Here is a 6000-nt window from a genome sequence, read left to right as displayed (position 1 = left end):
CTCGACACTCTGTCCCTGTTCTTTTTCAAAATTTGTTGCAGTTAGGTGGCAAGGATGACCAGAGCAGTGGTCATGAAAGAGCACATCAGTCCACCTTACCATGACCAAGCTGTGCTTAAGTACTCTTTGCGCTGTATTTGAATAAAAGCCTGCAGCAGCAGTGCGCTATTTTAGCTTCTTTTTTATGCTCTTAGTGGGGATCCCATATCCTCCTGAGACCCGAATACAGCTAAGAGACATAATCACTCTTCAAGGTTGTTTTTATTATCTACTGTTACGTTATGAACGTGAAAAACAATTTTTAAAGTTTAAAGACCATGTTTACATGCCAAAAGCTGCATCTCCATGTACGTGAAAAAATAAACTATCTCCTCATGTGTGCTATGGTAAAAACTACATTTCATTGGCTAAATGCAGAGATGAAGATGGAACTACGTGTATAATATTGCTATGTTAATGCTGCGTCCAGTATTTTGACGCAATGTCGGTGATATTTAAACACCTCAAGGTTGCTTTCTGCCATCCGAGACTACACAGAGGTCTAGAGCAGTTTAGTGTCAAATTTCTCGAAAGCCTATGATAAGAATACGAGTCAACCACTTTCTTACTGTTACACTTGCACCGTACTTCATACCCAGAATTTGTCTAATCACTTCCGAGTGAATTTCGAAAAAAAGTTCGAGGCCATGTGCAATGCATTGTACAAGGGGTCTTAGGAGGATATGCCTGCTTGCTTATTTATCTCATAAGACGAAGAATTTAACATGCAGAACATTTATTAATGCACATGGGTTTTGCTTAACTGTGTGTGTGAGAACATACCTTTACTAGCCTTCACAGACGGCCTATTAAACTCATACAATTAATCTCCCCAGAATGTGTGCAACTGTGGTTTTTTTGTTTGAACGAATATTCATAACTTTGCCACATGTAGCATGCCTTTGTGCTTTATGAGTTGGTACTGGCATCATGTAGTTATGGTAGCTGGCAGCATTCATGGCTCTGTTGATCAGTTTTTTATTTGCTGCATTTATTACTGACAATCTTCTGCATTGTTTTATATAAATATGTGCATTGCACTAACATTTCACTAGTCATTTTGCTAGTACTTTGTTAATTAATTTTTTTATTCATATTTTACGTTGTTGTTTACAGTAGTATTCATATTATATATTCTGATACCATCTGTACATACAGTGCACCATCGTGTTCAGTTCACTGTGCTCTCTTGAGCACAGTGCTACTCCTGCTACTTCTTTCTCAACCAAGCAAACATCAGCAACTGTGAATGTTGCACGCAGACGGAACAGAACAAAAACATACTGCACATTGCAAAGTTTAGTGTTCGCAGCACTGCTTATTGACTCCTTCAGGTATTACTTTGGATAGCATTTACAAATGTCTGAGTTAACTGGCACAAAATATCGAGCTGCACTCCTGAGAACATTACAGCAGATGGCAGCCACACTGTCATGTTCTTTTAAGCACGGTACGTTGACAAGCTTTGAGGGTAACATACGCTTGGGAAAGTTGGTCATTGTAATCCACTCCTTTGTTCAGTGGTAAGAAAGATGAAGCATACTACGTGTACTCTTATCTTTCTTTTGCATTCTTTGCCTCTTGCTTAGCATTAAACAAAAAAAGCAGAGATTGTGATTAGATCCTGACAACAGCTTAGCAGATGGTAGTTGAATTGTTTTTTGTTTTTATTGCGCATAAAATATGTTGCGTGTAGTGGTGATGGAGGAGATCCCATAGAATGAAGGGGGGGACCTATAACATCTGTTGGCTGCTCCATTGTGTAATTTGTATGTTTGCATACGTTCACGTTGATCAATCTTATGATGCTGGTCAATTCGTTTTGTGATGCTGACATGATATTGTTGAAAATTGGGAACAGTGTCTACTTGCACATTGTCTTCATGTACTTCATTATGTCAAAAGAAATCAAACCTTGTGGCTCTGTCTTGGATTTGCTCCTAAGCACCTGCTAAGGTTCCAATGTTCCTCCGTCTTTCGTTTTACTCTATTGAGCTTCCACTTCTTTGTAGCTCCAGCTTGTAAGTGAAAGGCCGTTAAGAAAGGACTGGAAAATTAAATTCTTTTTTATTAATTGCTGTTACGCAGGCTGTCTTCTATTGATATTTCCTCTTTTTGTCTTAGAAGTTGTAATGTTGTTTCTCTGTGTTTGCTGAAAAATCTTTGTTTGTTCTGAATCTGTTGCTTTCTCAAGGAGCAGATCGGCAAAGCTTTAAAAACTGTACATTGCATTTACATACACTAAGACTTGTCGTTTCTGCAAAGCAGTATTTAGTGCCCTTTTTTTCTTTTGAAGACTTTGGCAGCTTTCAGTGCTGATGCTACTTAACCCCTTAAATTTTTTATAATTTTGACCTAAAATAATCTTATTTTGCATTATTTTACGCCTTATTTTCAAACTTCACTCCATCGAAAACCCTTCTAAAGCTGTTTTAACAAATTTACTTCATGTTCTAAGTGTGAAAACCTCATTTTACTTCTTCACTATGCAATATATATGTACTTGTTATTGCCACAAACGGTACAGTTAAAAACGAGGAAAAAGGCGTAAGCATAAAATACCAAAAACACTGTCCTTGAGCAATGACAAAGTGCTGCGATCTATGTAGTGGAAAACAAAGACCGCAATAAACGTGCCCCTCCAGCGTTGGCAAATTGGCTGCCAAGTATGTTGCAGAACACGAAGACTGAATCAACACAGCTGAAAAACTCGACATCTTCATAGTAAAACAAAAAACAGTGTAAGAGGATAAGAACAAAAAAATGTCACAGTTTCGCCCTAAGGGCGAAGCAATGAATGCGATAGCAACAGAGCAATGTCATACGAAGTAAGGTGAGCGGCTTTGGTAGCAATATGAATTGTAGCAAACATGAGCTGATTAAGTAAGCAGGTGTGCTGTGGCATAAGTAGACCGACATGAAGAGAGACTCGATGACCACTAGAAGGCGCGTGTGAAACGGTGGTGTTGATGAGAAGCGCTTCCCGTGGGCAGCGCGTGCGAAGGGACACACCTGTAGCGCTGCACTGCCGATCCGGGCAGCATTGCATGTGTAGCGTGCGTTGGAAAATGTGGCCCGACTATTACTAACTGAATGAACAAGCGTGGTGTGAGCGCGCACAAACATGAATAGATCACACCGAATGACTGCAGACAACGACCGTCAAAACTGTGGCAGCAAACGGATACGCCGCAGCGGCGAAGGTACGAGCGGTCCATCGCTTCAACGGAAACTGAGCGGCGAATGCATGGCGCATAAAGGTCAGAGCCGTGTGGAGATAAGAGACGGTGCGAGCGAGCGACGAGCGCGGTTGTTGGCAGAGTGGAAGTGCGTCCCCGCTCCCTCCGGCGCTGGCTTCCCGCTTCCTTGCTTGCGCGTGGGAGATTGAGTGCGTTCGCTCTCCGTGATAGCGCGCGTCCCCGCACACTTCCGCTCGGGCATACGGCACGCGGCGAAGATTTTATCTATAGGGAACCTCACGGCGACGCCGACGGCAGAAATCCGGTTGAAGTGTCCATATAATTGCTATCGCAATAATATAACCGGGGATTTCAAATGCTGGTACAGCAGCAGTCTATGTAGTAGAAGGAAAAAAGACTGTTGACATGTTGAGCTCGTCCAAATCGATTTGAAAACTGGATTATTGGTGTTGATGAGCTGAGCTGGAGCTAAGTAAAATTAACCAGGATCACGCTCATGAGCTGAGCTCATCTAAGACACTTAAGGGGTTAATGGAGGACATTCCACTTGAAAGCAGAATATTGTTATATGTCGGCACATTTTTATCAAACTTTCATGACTTAGGTATTACATGCGGATTTGAAATATGCAGTTGATTTTCCTGTGCAACAAGCAGTTCAGCTTTTAAAATATCAAGACATTTTTTTTTGTTGTTGTTGGGGGTAGTTTGAGGCATGCTCTCTATGACATGATGGTTGTTCATTCAAGATCACTTTGATATGCCAGTGCCCTACATAAGAGTGTGAAGGGCGGCAAAAGTGAATGTTCTAGACTAATTTGGACCAGTCTGTCCCGAGATTGAAAAATATTTCAATCTGTCTATATGCCCAAATGGGCAAGGCCTGAGCCATTTTAACATTTCGCAAAGGGCTAATGGCAGATTTGGAATAAAACGTTGCAGTTTCGCCTGAAAGGCGAAGCATCGACTGCGATAGCAAATTAGTCGACAGCTATACAAAGTAAGGATAGTAGTTTTATCATCCGTATAAACTTGCAAACATTTGCTTACTGACTAAATTAACAGCATGGTGTCATGCGTGCACAAGCAAACACATCTCACTCGATTACCACAGAAACTCGCTGTCAAAACGCTGGAGTGAGGAAGCGCGGCAGCAGCAGCGAGCGAATTGACCTTCGTGCTGCCTCTTGCTTCAACGCGAATTGCGAAAACACTGCGCGCACGATGCTATGAGCACTTGCACTCTGTCTCCATGGCAGATCGTTTTCAATAGAGGGCTCGCGCTGCGGTGCCATACGCGGCAGCCGTCGGAGAACGCCCCCCCTCTCCCTCTTCCCCCCACGGTGCCTTGCGCGCGACCGAAGATGGCGCGCTTTCTCCCAGCTTTCCTTCCTTGAGCGTGCGATTTTTAGAAGCCATTGTCGGCTCACCCTCGCACTCTTTCACTCGCACATACGGCACACGGTGACGATGTTATTGCCCCCAGACTTTATGAGGAACATCACGACGGCGGCAGAAATGCGCCTGTAGTGTCCTTATAATTTCTCTCGCAATGAAGACAGATTGGAATAGTTTTACGTTATACCAGCCCAGGGTTGATTGCAGCTCTCTACGTATGTGGTGACGAATGGTGACCCAGGTATTATGTTAGCGCGTCGATTGGACGGCATAATTAGAGCATTTTCCACTATCACCATAAGCATCGGCGCGAGAATATATAGTTTGGTTGTAGTTCCACCTATGTTTGTCTAAGCAAAACTTGGACAAACCTAGTAAAACCTGGAAGAAGCCAGGTTGATCACCAGCTCCGCTGTTTACTCCAGCCTTGCACCACTAATGCATGCTGCCCACTTTTTTATTATTATTATTATTATTCGTTTATGAATATAGTATATGCCTCCTTTTTATTTAACACTGAAGTGAAAACATGCATATGTTTACAATATATTTAGTGTCTACTGGCCTTGAGTGAATGGAAGCTTGTTGCTTGTTTTTTTTTTGTAGCTTCATTTACGGGAATGCGACAGCAGTGCATCGCAATAATCCACTAGAAAAAAACAGGCAGAGCTGATGTTGCTCTGCATTGTGAATAATAGCTGTGATGTTGAGGACGTTTGCGCAGCCATGTTAGATTCGCAGAAAAGGGTGGCGGATTTGACCAGTTGTTGTTTCATTAGTTATGTTGCAAGAGCGTATAGGCGGGGACCACTAAAGCAGGATGACCACAGATAAGAACGAAAGGCCCAGCAGGTATAGGATGGCCACAGAAATGCTAAAAATGCATATGATAACATACGTCAACAAGGCTTGTTAGATAAGGAAAAGCATCAGACCTCGTGAAGCATGCCCGTGTTCACTACTATTTGTACTTTTTCCCTTTGTTAAAAAAGCAGAGAGAGCAAAGTAAAGAAAGGATTGGCATACATGTCTGTATTTGTTTTTGTTCAAATGACTGCCAACGATGATTTGTGTAGATGAGTTCATCGCATGGTTTTCAAGTAGCCCTCCTTGTCATTACGTGTTGCTGTGAGTGATTTCGCCTACCTAAGTAAGACTGTGTCTAAAAGAATACCGTTTTCTGTGGTAAACATCTGTGGAAAGTGCCAGGAAAATTTTGAACCTTGGGCTGCCCAAAAACAAAAACGGCAATTGTGCCCTGGTTCTCTTTAACGCTTGGTTTTTACTCCCCGAGTTTCAAAAGCTATAAAACTTGAAAACGAAAGACACTAGACATTTATAGTATTCAGAGGAGAATCTCCTCT

This window comes from Dermacentor silvarum, chromosome 2, assembly GCF_013339745.2.
Source record: "Dermacentor silvarum isolate Dsil-2018 chromosome 2, BIME_Dsil_1.4, whole genome shotgun sequence".
Taxonomy (NCBI): Eukaryota; Metazoa; Arthropoda; class Arachnida; order Ixodida; family Ixodidae; genus Dermacentor; species Dermacentor silvarum.
This window is presented reverse-complemented; position numbering follows the sequence as displayed.